The sequence below is a fragment of the Camellia sinensis genome, chromosome 2 (genome assembly GCF_055761805.1).
Source record: "Camellia sinensis isolate YWXY chromosome 2, ASM5576180v1, whole genome shotgun sequence".
Taxonomy (NCBI): domain Eukaryota; kingdom Viridiplantae; phylum Streptophyta; class Magnoliopsida; order Ericales; family Theaceae; genus Camellia; species Camellia sinensis.
The window spans coordinates 147,710,393-147,725,231 of NC_138962.1; the positions used below are offsets into that span (position 1 = coordinate 147,710,393).

Consider the following 14,839-nt stretch of genomic DNA (forward strand, 5'->3'; position numbering starts at 1 on the left):
TTAGTTAGCCACCCTTTTTCTAGTGCCTTTCTCCAGTCACCCTTACAAATTTCAACCCAAAAATGCAATTTGCTAGAGCTCCTACATATATTCTCCAATCTATACTCCGGTTAACTAAACTAACTCTCTGTGAATAAAATCCTCAAATTGTTAATTTTAAAGTTAAAGGAGATTTTTGTAATTTTATATGGTTAACTTTAGTTTGACATAACTGAATAGTACAATATTTTAGCCAATTTCTTTTGCCCCAAGTTCAACTATTTCAAGTTATACATATTTTTGACATATATTTGAAATAATTACATAAGATTTTAACCATGACATTCTTTTGTATGACATTTATGTTTTGTTTGAATAATGAATTTAGGAGAAATAAAATGAAATTAACTAAACAAAAAATATTTTACTTTTTTTTTATAACAATTATCTTTCTTTCTTTCACTTCATTTTATTTTCCTACAGCCTTTTTGTTTTTCATGATTCTTTTATTATGTAAATCCAAGATCCAAACAAAAATTTAAGTCCATGACAATAAATTTATAATATTATAATAATTCCAATTATTTTGTCTTAACATGAAACATAAAAGTAACAAATTAATCTTACTTGAATAATAACTTTGCGCCTATTTGATAGATTATTATCTATACGCTTATTTGCTTCTTCTTTTTTTTTTTTTTTCTTTTTTTTTGAGAAGCATATTTGATTGTTGTAGTAAAAAAATCATATTTTCTTGAATTAATTTATCTAACAATATTTAGTTTGTCTTAGACTTATAACTGGTATCATAAGATTAATAAGAAATTTTCAATTTCAGATGGACCATTTTGGTCAAATGAATCATTTGACCCTTTAATAATAATTTATAAGAACATGTTAATATTACAAAATAAATAAACAATAAGCTTATCCAAAAAATTAATTTCAAGCATATTAGAGTTCCACTACAAATTTAAGTCAAGTTACTTAGTTGGCTTATATTCATACATAATTACATGAAAATTATGATTATATTATGGGATCAAACTAGTGTTTTTATGAATGACTCCGTCTCCCCTCCCTCTCCGTCTCCCTCTCTCTCGCGCCCAGCCCTAATTTCACTGTGTCTCTCTCATGCCCAGCCCTCACTTTCTCTCTCTCGCAACAGCAACAGCACCGGCGCGGGCAGATCTCCGGCGTCCAGGTAACCTTCCTCTCCTCTCCTCTCCTCTCTTCTCCCCTCCTCTCCCTAATCCTGAGCTTTCTGCCATTGCGGCTCATTTTCACTATCGCCTGGGATTTTAGGAAATGAGTAATTTATTTTTCCCCTTCAGTGTAAAGCAAATGCCTTTTTGTACATTCTACTAATTATTCTCCCCCATCTTAAATTGCTTTACATTGAGTGATTGTCTATACTCTCTCGCTCTCTCTCTCTCTCTCTCTCTCTCTCTCTCTACTCTTTGTCTACATTTATCGCAAACTGTTTTCACGCTGTCTATCAACTTCCTTCTTTGTCTTCGACCGTCTCAAGAGTTAATTGAACAAATTCATATATTTCTTTTGTTTTCTCTTCAGATCCTGTTGTCCTTGAGTATACAAAATGTTACGATTTCTCATTGATTCTTATGTTAGTCACTACTGTTTGTGCCTTTGCTAGTTCAATTTCTCATTTGTAGCCTTTTAAGTTCCATTGAATTTGAGTAGAAGTGGAGTTTTGATGTCAATACATGTTGATCTACTGTTTTGCTAAGCTAATTCTGGGGAATTCTGTTGAATCTCTTTGGAATTTATTGGGTTTTTGTTTTTATTGCATAAATTCAATTAAGGCGCTACATTGCGCTTCTAGTTGGGTTTTAATGGTGTTTAATTATCATAATTAGTGTAGATGAATCCAATAAGAAGTTGTTTTGAAGTGGTTTATATTATAGTTCAGTTGCTTTTGACATTCTTGGTATGTTTGCAATTTATATTTGATCTAAAGCTATTCATGTGTGTTTGGATTGATTCACATTCTTTTAAGGAATTATTGAAGTTTGTTTGTTTTGAGGTGATTTTAATTCAATTGGTGTTGATTTATGGACAAATTGGTAAGCACAAATTTGTTTTTATTTTTTTATTTATATATATATATTTTTTTGGGTCCTAAAATTTGATGTTGTTTTGTAGGAGGCTTTATTCTTTTGACTGTGTTTTGGAGGCAGATCTGAAGATCTCAAATCATCAGCAAAGCTGGCAGCAACACTAGCTTGGAGGTTTGCTCCCAACAATGGCAGCAGCCTTGCCACTAATGATCTGGTACTTATGTGTGGGGATATAATCAGTTTGGTATGGTCAGTATTTAGGTAAAAAAATTTACCGAACCGATAATGTCGGTTTTATTATTTTGAACACCGATACAAACTGCTTCTCCCATCAACCGAACCAATTGAAACGGTTTAGTTCGATACGGTTAAATTGGTCTAAGACCTTTTAAACTTGAGTCACTTTTAAATATAAACACTAATCTATATAAAAATATTAAATTAGTTATTTGTCTACCATTTCAAACATATCTAATCCATTCATTTAATAAAATTCTTTTCAATTCCTAGATTAACAAAAATAAAAACAAAAAAAAAAAGTTAAAAAATACTAAAGTTTCAAAAATAATGAATTAGAGTTAAAATTATATATAATAAGAGTTTACAAACTTAGGTTATAAGGATGATAAGGTTAATTAATTAAGGTTAATAATTTATTACACTTATTAATATCATTATATTATTAGATTATATATATTATAAATATAATACGTATTGAAGTGGTCGGTTTTGGTGTAGTTTGGTGCACAAGGTGCTTGAACTGATACCGAACCGAAAATTGAAAAAATTTAACTTTCAAAACCGCACAGACTGATTCTTGTTAAAAAACAGACCAAATATAGTCAATTTGATCCAATTCAATTGATTTGGTCTAGTTTTTCGGTTTTTCTTACATCCCTACTTATGTACTTATTTCTACGTACAATAAACGATTGGTTTGCCTTTTTGAGACTTGAATTTTGGAGCAATTTGGGTAATAGTGGATATATTTTGCATTCTTACACAACATGCTGTATCACTTTCATGTTATTACTCTTGTGGCTTCCTATTTTCTTGATTAGAATCTTTAGGGTGGGCAGCATCCTTTTGAATAATTATGTTGATAACATTTTCTTTTCTTTGCTTCTATATCTAGTGGTGACCGCAACTGTCTCATTCTTTTTATTTCAGGAGAGATATGGGGATGCTAAACATCATGATTTAGGGCCGCCAACTCCACATTCACTTATAAAAATGGGTTTAAGGTTAGTTCAATTATTATCAGCACCTGCAATTAAGAGCCAAATAGTCTTCCAATTTGCAATTTCTGGGAACCCTGTTCTTGTGAGTTTACTATGCTAGAATCACATTTTAATGTTCTTTGGCAAGCATTTCTTTAGTTGAAAACTGCCTGCTCACTGCAGACATTGGCAAACACTGATTGAGGCTTCTATTGGCTCATCAATACAGCATCCTAATTAAAAAATTATCATGCTCTAAACAATTTATCATGCATTCAATTTTATCTTTATGAAGCAGTTACTACTATTGGGCATCCAGCTTCACTGTATCACAAACGATTTATGCCCCTCAAAGCAGAAAAAATGAGAGAAAGATCTAAGGGATAACTCTGATTGTGGACATACCTGTCAATGTCAAGTTCATAGTTTTTGCTAGAGTGAAATATCTTATTCAGAAGACACCTCATTTATAATATTTTACCTTTCTAAAATTCTCTTCTGAATGCTTATATAAATTGCTTACCTGAAAAAGGAAATATATTAATGTATTGACTAAAATTCAACTAATGTCATTAAAAAAACTTACCCCAGTAACTTGTGTTTATTTAAAATTAACATTTATTTTATTTCTACTCTATTGGGGCTTCCCCTTGGTAGGCTGTCATGTAACTTAGGGCTGTCGACCCACGTTCTCTTTGAACTCCTGCTCCCTGTTGTGCCTTCAACTTGAACTGTCAACCTTCACTTTTCTTTGTCTATGGAGTCATTAGCCCTTTTTTTCTTTGCTCATGGAAATACTAATGTTGTTAAAGAAATCATTCAGCATCTGCACTGTGTAGGGTGGGGCCTTTAATAGTACATTGTCGGCCCAGATCAGTTTTAATGGTGTTGCAATGGTTAAAAAATAGATGATTTTTACTGCTCAAGCACCTTACATTCCCAAATTACCTGCAGCGAGTGTAGTAACATGGAAGACCCACATGGAACACTGGCTAGTGTTGCCCAATGCATTGAGCAGTTGCGGCAGAATTCTTCATCTGTACAAGAAAAAGAGTAATCCTTGAAGCAGTTGCTCGAGCTTATTGATACACGTGAAAGTGTTTTCAGTGCTGTTAGATCTCATTCTCAGGCAGTTCCTGTACTCATGTCTCTTCTTCAATCAGGATCACTTGGGATGAAGATGCAGGCTACTACTGCTTTCAACTGAAGGAGTAGTGCTGGTGCTATGGGAGCAACTACAGAAGGGGCTAAAGGCTGGAAATGTTGTTGATAACTTGCTGACAGGAGCCTTAAGAAACCTTTCCAGCAGCACTGAGGGATTCTGGTCTGCAATCTCTGTAATCACAGTGACAATATACATGCACGCATTGAGAGTGCTGATGCTGTTCCTGCTTGACTATGGCTACTAAAGAATAGTAACTCAAATGGGAAAGAAATTGCTGCGAAGACATTGAACCATTTGAAGATCTTATTTTGCTCCGATCTCCCAATCGCATTGAAGATCAATATAAGGATATTGAAAAGTATGGTTTTGAAACAGGTGTTGTTTTGACCTCCCAACCTTGTAGTTTAGCTTTAAACACAGATTATTTGTTGTTGCTTAGGTTAAATGTAACTACAAACCCTCACAATCTCTCTCTCGCTTTCGCAGACCCTACAAACTCTCTCTACCAGCCCTTACTCTGTTTTTCTTTTCAATTTTGTTACAGGAGTTAGTATTCTAGGTAATGTATAATACATGTGTATATATATTATATTTCTATTTTTATAATTTTTTAAAAAATATTCTTGTTCTTATTAAAATTTTGGGTTCTGAAATGCAGGTGGAGTGCTGTGTAGTGGCTAGTAAATGAGATTTAGGGTTGATTTGGCATAACCTAAAAAAGTCAAAAAGTCACTATCCTATTTAAGTCATATCATCTTATTTAAATCACATCACCTCTCTAACACATCACATCAAACCCAATCCAAACTCAACTCATATAAGTCAATAAATCAAAAAGTACACTTTTTTAGAACAGTCCAAACCAACCCTTGGAAGCAAATCATTTTCATAGATTGTTAGTTGCTGCCTTTCTAGTTTGTTCCTCTGCTCAATTTATCCATCAATTCAATCTCAAACCCTTCAACTCTCAAACTCAACAAGGTATGGAAAACTACCCATTTCCTCATTCTCTCTCTTCATAATTCTTCTTCTTCTAATAGGTTTGATAAATCAATATTTCTCTGGCAAACTCATTTCTATGACTTTGCAATGTTGCTAGAAATTATGTATTTATATGCGATTCTGGAACAATATGTAAATGGTCTGAGTAAGTGTGTAATAGAAACCCCAATACTTTATTTGGAACAGAACTTAAAATGTAATTCAAAATAGATTATACAAACCCGATTTGGGAATTCAATATTATAAAGTGTTTCTTATTTGTATGTAATTTAATTGTTGTTAACAGAGATTGGATTTCAAAAATATTTTCAATAATGGGTTCGTATTTAAATATAATGATTTTATTGTATAATATGGCACTAGTTTGTGTAACCAATCTTAATAATTAATATTTACACATTGTGATATTGATCTTATAAGTTTGTTTGGCATTACCAATCACAACAAAATAGTGAGAACGGGTTGACATATCAAAATGCTCAAACAGCGTCAAATGTCAACGAAACTTGACACACATGACTAACTAGGCACAAATGACTTTTAGGAACAGACAAGACTCGAGACCGATTCCCGATTTTAAATCTAGAGCCTAATTTTCGTCTGTGAAAACTTGTCTTTTAGAAACTCTTTCGAATCGGTTGACACACTAAAATGGTCAAACGACGTCGGATGTCAACGAAACTTGACTCACTTGACTAACTAGGTACAAATTACTTGTAAGAAAAGACGGGACTCGAAATCGATTTTCGGTTTGAATCTAGAGCCTAATTTTTGTTTGTGAAAACTTGTCCTTTAAAAACTTTTTTACCGAACCGGTTGACTCACTAAAATGCTCAAACAGCATCGAATGTCAACGAAATTTGACACACATGACTAACTAGACACAAATGACTTGTAAGAAAAGACGAAACTCGAAACCGATTCCGATTTTGAATCTGGCGTCTAATTTCCTTTTGTGAAAACTTATACTTTGGAAACTCTTTTTGGAACCGGTTGACACACTAAAATAGTCAAGTGGTGTCGGATGTCAACGAAGCTTGACACACTTGACTAACTAAGCACAAATGACTTCTAGGAAAAGATGGGACTCGAAACCGGTTCCGGTTTTTGTGAGAACCCAAATATAAAAATAAAGTAAATAATTAAATAATAATAATTTTATAATCTCAAATATTTTGATGGTGAATCCTACAGTGCAAATTAAATTTTATTGGAGGGTATTTTAATTAATTTTAAACCTGAAATAAATTTATGGTGAAAGTTTTTAATTTAGAGGCAAGATTTATTATTAAAAATATACAGAGAGAGGAGGGTGTGACTTGAACTCTAGACCACAAAGTTAATAAATAAGGTTCTTAACATTTGAGTTGCATATAACTTATATATATGTTTTGTATATTTATCTATTTAGTTGACCTACGTGTGCCCACAACTAGTATAAAATAAAATAAACATAAACCCTACTCTCTTATTTGTTCACAGCCCTAGCAGCCAGCCGTGGGTTTATGGAGGGTGAGGGGTGATTCAATCATCAAGATTATTGTTGTAGCCAAGAAGGAGAGCTTTGTGTGTGTTGTGTTGTGTGGCCTCTTAGGTTTTCTTCTCTTCTTTCTTTGTTCTTTATCCTTATTCTATTGTTATTTAATTCATTGATGGAGAGATTGTAGGTGTATGTATTTTGTGTATATATATACCGTTAAGAATTTGAGGAATTAAATTCATGTATAAAGAATGGGTGTAATTCTTAATTCAAAAATTCTCCACAGAATCACAAACTTTAAAAATCGAGTAATCATATCAAATTGATGAATTTTGAATTGAAATTTTTACAGTAGATTAATTACATATTGAATTGCATATCTGAATTTTCTCATAATTTTTGGGAGTCAAAATCTATATTAATTGCTGCGTTTAAATCTGTCTAGAAAACTGGTTTAAAACAGTAATTTTGAAAGTGCTGTTCTCTTTGGGTATAAATCTGAAAATTATCAAATTAGCGTCATTAGAACCGGTTACAAGTCTAGTTTCTTACATTTTTGGCCTTGCGTTGATTGCTCGTGCATATTAAGAGAACCATTAATTTCTTTAAGGTGTTACAGAAAACAACCTGTTTGAATGTAATTAATTGTAAATAATTATTTTGATAAGCAAATCAAATGAAACCAATTGGGTTTGAAACTTAGGATATATTAGTTGATATCTGGAGGGTTTTGGAATTTTTCGAACAGCGTGGAGTGGGTTTTGTAATTTTCAAAGTTAGCAAATAGATTGGGAAAGCTTGTTTAAAATTCTATTTTATCTTAAAGTTATTTTTAATTAAGTTTTAATTTGAACGCATGTCTTGGGTGATTTTAGACCTTGAAGAACATGAACTTAGGTAATATTTAAGAGTAACGGGGAGTTGGGTTGAGCCGTGTTAGTGCGCTTTAGTTTAACATTACTTAGTTCCTATTCTTTAGTATTTTTAAATTAGTAGTGACGTGTAGTTTTCATACTTGGTTCAGGGCACTAGTTGGACTTTCATACTCTATTCGAGGATTATATTATTTCGTTTTCAGGTGAGTAATTTCATGCTACACATTTTTATAAATGTTCCCCTACCCTGAATTGTTGGAAAATTTAATTGTTGTTTCAGTACTAAACTTTTTTGATAAATTATTATATTATCAATGGAATCAAATTATTTATGAAATATGTGTGAACTTAGCATACTGTAAACTATTTGTTTTAGTCTCATGTTTATAATGGTGAACTACCATGTTTTGTGAAACTGATGTGTATTGATTATTGGGACCATCCGTATATTTTAGTCTAGGGAAATTATTCCACTGTGTGTGGTGACTCTGGCCACTAGGGAACAAATTCGAGTTGGGCCGTGATGACTCTAGTGCTCAACGATTGTAAGGAAAAGACCTAGGCTAGGCTAGGTGACCTTCAATGGGATTATCTTAGAGAAAAGGCTCGGGTTGCCACCCTAAGGATGACTCTTAGTTCGGTATTGGATCCAACGAGGCTTATAGCCTTGAGAACTGTGTGGCATATTACTTGTTATTCTTGGTACCCAGAAAATTATTGGTGTTCATGTTGTAATCTGTTTTAAGTGGAAAATGTCATTTATCATGTTCTTGAGAGACATGAGTATTTTAATTGTTGAACTGTGAAACCTTCTTTTTGAAACAGATTGTCTTTACCAAACTATATGCCAATCTAGTTTCTGTGATATATATCTTATTTTGGAATTGAACCTTGTTTTCAAAACTGTATTTATTATCCATGTTGCTACTCACTGAGCTATCAGCTGACTTAGCTGTTTATCATTTCCAGGTGTTAGAAGGACTTAGAGTGAACTCATGGTGTAGCGGGGACTCAATTGCATGGACCTCTAGGACATTCATTTATTTTGTTTTAGATTGTTATGCCAAGTAGTGCATATTTATTTTTATTTTTTTTATTGAGCTTCATTTAGGATTATTTTGATATGTGGGCTGTTTATGTCCTATAAGTTTGGATGGTATTGATTACGGTTGATTTTGCCATTTTTACTTGTGGCATGTCACTGGATTGAGTTTGGTTATTTATTACTGGACTTTTATATAGTTGTTCAATGGGATTATAGATTAGTGGTTAGGCTTACATGTGCCTTGGGCTAAGGCCCTGTGGGCCTCGGCCGGTCATATCTGGTTTGGCGTGTGACAATTTTGAATCTAGAGCCAAATTAATATTTGTGAAAACTTGTCCTTTAAAAACTCTTTTTCTGAACCAATTGACACACTAAAATGGTCAAATGGAGTCAGATGTTTATGAAACTTGACACACGACTAACTAGGCACAAATGACTTGTCGGAAAAGACAGCACTCGGCCTCTTGACATTGATTATTTGTTCTTTGTTGTGTCACCTATATTGCCTTTTTTTTGTTGTTAATCTCAGATCTGTTTCATGTCTACTAGCATGAACTACTAGGGGCTGCTTTGTCTGTGTTTAAGCATAATTATTGGGCTAGATTTCTTGTTTTGTGTTTATTCGATTATTGTTAGATTGTAGTGGAATGTGTTCAATCAATACTTGATTTTAATAGTATTGCATCATTGTAGGATGTAATTAAAGTTTCTTTGGATAGTTCATGTATACCAATAGTCCAATTGGCGAAGGGACTTCTTATTAGTGACGATCCGTTGTGTGAAATTGATGGAGTTCCAATTAGGCCGAATATTGCAAAGTCTTTGTTTTAAAAGCAAAAAAGTCGAATGCTTGTTTGAAAACACCATCCTAGGGAACAGTTGGAGAAACTGTTGGAAGATACATTGTGTGGCGCTCGATTCATGTATATGTTACAATCTTATTTATTTATTTATTGAAATAAATATCAAATTTTTATATATTTTTTATAAGCTTGAAATTGATTATATTGTAAATAATATATATATATATATATATATTTTGTTTCTTTTTGCAAATGCTACCCTTTGGGGTACGTGATAATATCTTCGAATATCGATATTGGAGCTTACTATTGATAGTAAAATAAGCTATAATATATAAGTTTTTTTATTTGTACTGTGGATACTTTTGTTTGTTTTAGATACAAATTTGAGTTTTTGAATTATCAAAAATTATTAGTATTGTTGGAGGATTTTTTATATATTTTTGTAAAGAGTGTTTGGTTGACACTGTATTGTTACAGGGTACATATATATTATTATTCATATATATTTTTTTTGTGAATGTGAATGTGGATGTGTGTGGATGTTATTTATTTTAGAAAATATTAATAATTTTTATAATGAATCAATTAATAAAATATATATTTATTTTATAAAAAAAAAATTTGCGATAGTAATAAACCGTCGGTAATGTAATCATCATTTTCTTGCATTTTACTAGCGATGGGTTAACCTGCCGCATATACATCTTAGTTCAATTCTTTAGCGACAATTTAAACTATTGCGAATATATTATTGATTTAATTCTATTTTTTTGTGACGTTTTAGATCGTCGCTAATAATACTTTTAGCGACATTAATTGCTATCTCTAAAAAAAAATTTGATGACTGCATCCTAAACTGTCACTAAAAGTGATGTTTTCTCCCTTTTTTTGTGTAAGGTTAAACTGTCACAAAAACCGTTGATTTGCCATCGCTACAAGAAAGTGACGGTTTGTAACCGTCGCAAATACTTTTTGTCACGCCCCCTTCCACCACCGTCCCGTTTCATGTCGCTACTCCTTCGCAAAAAGTCTTTTGAGACGGCACGTGGACCTTTTGCAACGTTTGAGACTGTCGCAAAAGGTCCGGTTTTTAGTAGTGTGATTTGTGAAAAGATAAATTGGAACAACAAGAGATGGGATATTTCATTGCTCAAAGGATAATGCATTTTTTTTTTTTTTCTTCTGAACATGTCCCCATTAATGTGCTACTAAAATTGGGAAATGGAATGAGATTTCTCTTTTTGTTTGATAAATGGGTAGAGATGGTGTCATTAATGATTTCATCATTATGACTCAGGAGTATGTCATAGAGAAGATTTTGTTTGTATGGGAAGAGGAAGACCATCATAAAGCATGGGCACTCCGAAAATGTTATCGTACTCGTACTGAGTACTTACTGGGTACTTGTACTGATAAGGGTGCATGTGTACAGGGTACTCGAAATACATACCGAGTATTTTTTATATTTTTTTTGACAATTTGGTACTCCGTGGGTACTTCATGGGTACGGGATGAGTACATCGTGAGTACACCAAGCTATGAGACATTGGTTGAGATAAATTTAATTTATTAAAGTTCTGATTTACTTGAAATTGCAAATCCTTTACTTGATGTGCTAGAAATGAAAGATATATTATTCAATGATGAAGTTTATGGAACTGAAAACTGAAATTTCAAAGTTTTAAATTTTACTTAGCTTGCTTTTTTTGGAATGAAACTTTATTTTGTAATTTCTCCTATTTAATGATTTTAAAATAGTTTATAGACTTTGCTTTGGCGTTAGTATTGTTGAACTATGATTTCTCTTTTGATTTTATAATCTCTCCTTTTAGTTTTGCTATTGAACTTTGATTTGTAAATTGAATCTCAAATTATAAATTATAAAAAATAAAAAATTTATTGGCGTATCCCAACTGTACCAGTATCTGAACTTTTTTAGGTTTTTCAGTATTGGCGTACCCGTAACATACCTATATCAATATCCGTACCCGCACCCGGTCTTTTCCTTTTGGTTGTTGTATCCGGACTTATGTTCCGTAGATCCCGTTGTTATCAAATTGTTGTTATCGTCCTTTAATTTCTTATTTTTGAGTTATAGGATGTGTTGGGCAGGTTTGTTACAGGTTGGTTGGGTTTGGAAACCAAGTGTTGCTGTCCAGATTTTTGGACCTTCGCTCGAGCGAGGAGTTGGTCGCTCGAGCGAGCTTTTGTTTTTGGTCCTTCGCTCGAGCCAGGGTTTGGTCGCTCGGGATGGACTTCATTAGCACCACTATATGTGTGCTTATTGATTTATGGAAGTGTTTTGGTATGAGCCTTAGTCTCATTTGTTTTGTTGATATTGGAAGTAATATTAATGTGATATATAGTTCACTTTTATAGTTTGGCCAGGTTCTGAGCCATATTGGTATAAATGGAAAATTGAATGAATAATGGAAGGTGAAACGTGTCATGGACATTAATGTCATGAAACTGTATATTGATGAAATGATTGTTTGTGTTAACCATCTATTGAATGCTATTACTTTATTCAATGCTTATATTTGGTTTAGTATATTTCTACTGGACTGTGGCTCACCCTATAAGGGAACATCATTTTCAGGTCCAGGTGATATGTTACCTCCAAGGACTTAGCTTGGAAGGATTTGGACTTTGAAGACTTGTCTTTAGTTATTTGTTTTATTTGATATTACATGTAAACATTCAAGCCAAGGGCTTAATTTGTAGTTGAGTTAGTACTCACGTTTTGTATCCAAGTGTTGTCTTGGAAAGATGTAAGCCCGTAGGGCATTTACTTTTGATGTTACATGTAATGTTTTTTCAATAATAATACTCTGATGGATGAGATAATAATTTGTTTCCTTTTATCAGTGCATGTTAATGTTATATATATTATGTTTTATTTTGGGGGCGTTACAACTTGGTATCAGAGCGTACCGGGTTCGAATACTTTGGGTACGTGGGAAGTGATTAGTATCACAATGGGTTCGTTTCGTTTGATAGAGACTTAGTGTACTGATATATGCTTATATGATAACATGTTTATGTGACTATATGGGTATGGAATGTAGTTTCTAGGATATTGATTGGAACCTTGAGTTTCTAGTAGTCTTGTTGGAAAGGCACTTGATCAATGCTGCTTCCAACCGGAACTATAGTAACGCTTCGGGACTGTCATTATCTAGGAATGAAATTCGTAGGTGCTTATGTGCTTACGTGGAATGAATTACTGTTGTCCAATGCATTAGGACGCGAGTGTTATAGCTTCGGCACATTTATTAATGTGCTAACGTCTTTGTTACCTTTATTAGGATGTCAGGACGAGGACGAGGACGAGGACATGGTAGGCGTGGTAGGCAGGAGGTGCCAATGCCGGAAGAGATTCCGGAGCAGCAGGAAGGAGTTGGCCAGGCCAATGTGGCCGAGCCAGTAGGCCAGCAGGCTATGGGCGCTTTGGCCCGAGAGATAGCAGGGGCATTCAGAGAGTCAGTTGGCATTCTTAGGGCTGGGAATCAAGCCCAGGTTGTTGTTGCGGATGCAGGACCCTCTTTTCTGAAGAGGGAGTTCTTCCGGTCCAACCCGGACGAATTTGTGGGTGATCTTAAAGAGCCACTTAAGGCAGATGAATGGCTCGAATAGACAACAAAGACGTTTGAGATGCTTGGCATCGAAGACGAGGGGTTAAAAGTGACCTTGGCATCGTTCCAACTGAAGGGGAATGCGGGTCAGTGGTGGAAGTTCACAAAGGGTCGTATAGGAGGTACATGGGAGGCTTTTGTAAATGCTTTCCAGGAGAGGTTCTTATCTCCAGCTGTCAGGGAAAAGCTGAGAGACCAGTTCTGTCAGCTTAAGCAGTCGAGTTCTTCAGTGGCTGAGTTTGAGGCTGCGTTTACCAGCTTGTCTAGGTTTGCACCTGAGTTGGTGGCGTCTGAGGAACGCCGTTGTATCGAGTTTGAGAAAAAGTTGAGACGTGGCCTCAAGCTGAGAGTTGGAGGAACTATGATTTGGGATTATAGGCGTATGGTTGATGCTGCAGCCCATATAGAGATCATGATGCAGGAGGAGGAGGAAGGGCAGAAAGGCTCCAAGAGGAGTCAGGATGGCCAGAGTGATGGCAGGAGACAGAGAGGTTTCACTCCTCAACAGTCTCAGAGTAGCTTTTCTAGATCGACTTTTCCAGTGCCGAGTGCAGGTTCTGGGAAAGGCAGTCAGGGAGACATTACCTGTTTCAAGTGTGGTCAGCTGGGCCACAAGTCTCCAGTTTGCCCGCAGAGGGGAGGAGTACAGAGAGTAGTATCTTCTTCGGCTCGATCTCAGAGCCAGAGTCAGGGTAGAGGCCAGCCGCTCTCTTGTTTTCAGTGTGGTCAGGCAGGGCACATGAAGAGGTATTGCCCGCAGTTGAGTGGCACATCTGGTGCATCTGGCTTGAGGCAAACACAGAGTCATCAGCCAGCTCAGTCGGTTCAGGCCTCAAGGGCCAATCAGGGGGCTTCATCGTCCCAGTCTGTGCAGCAGTCTTATGCTCCTAGGGGTGAGCAGGTAAATTAGAGACCGTCTGGGCGCGTGTATGCTGTTACCGCGCAGGACCTAGTACCGGCTCCATCAGTAGTGAGAGGTACCTTTTTGTTTTGCAACTCGGTTGCCAGTGTGTTGATTGATACGGGTGCATCTCATTCTTTTGTATCTGCTGCATTTGCATCTGTGTTGGAGTTGGAGTTGGCGCAGTTAGCATCTCCTATTTGTGTAGTGTCACATCTTGGGGGTGAGTTGATTCTGAAACAGGGTTGTAGAGGTTGTGATATAGAGGTCGCCGACTATAGGCTTTCGTTCCCTTTTGTAGTTATGCCTATGAAGGGCTTTGATGTTATTTTGGGTATGGACTGGCTATCGTCATACCGGGCTGTTATCGACTGCTACCGCCAGAGGGTCACATTATGTACTTTGAGCAGGGAGTGGTTCCATTTCTTGGGGGACCGGGTTGGTAGTATTTTGCCACCGAGGTATGATTCGCAAGGGCGGAGTGAGCTTAGTGGTCTACTTGCTAGCTTTGAGAGTGATGAGTGTGATGAGACCCAGATTGTGTTGCCGAGGATGGTTTGTGAGTACTCGGATGTCTTTCCTGAGGACCTCGTTAGTTTGCCACCTCACCGAGAGATTGAGTTCTCTATTGATCTTGTGCCTGGCACGAC

At 35.3% G+C, this 14,839-nt stretch overlaps 1 long non-coding RNA gene across 2 annotated transcripts; it reads left to right on the forward strand.

Moving 5' to 3' along the window:
- Positions 1 to 1,045: 1,045 nt before the first annotated feature.
- LOC114273797 (uncharacterized) lies at positions 1,046 to 5,017 on the forward strand. Of its 2 annotated transcripts, none has more exons than XR_014361729.1 (4): positions 1,046 to 1,183; positions 2,146 to 2,321; positions 3,231 to 3,304; positions 4,235 to 5,017. It is a non-coding gene; the product is annotated as an uncharacterized LOC114273797 (long non-coding RNA). The 2 variants fall into 2 exon arrangements; XR_014361728.1 differs by having other exon boundaries at positions 2,146 to 2,274.
- Positions 5,018 to 14,839: the final 9,822 nt, after the last annotated feature.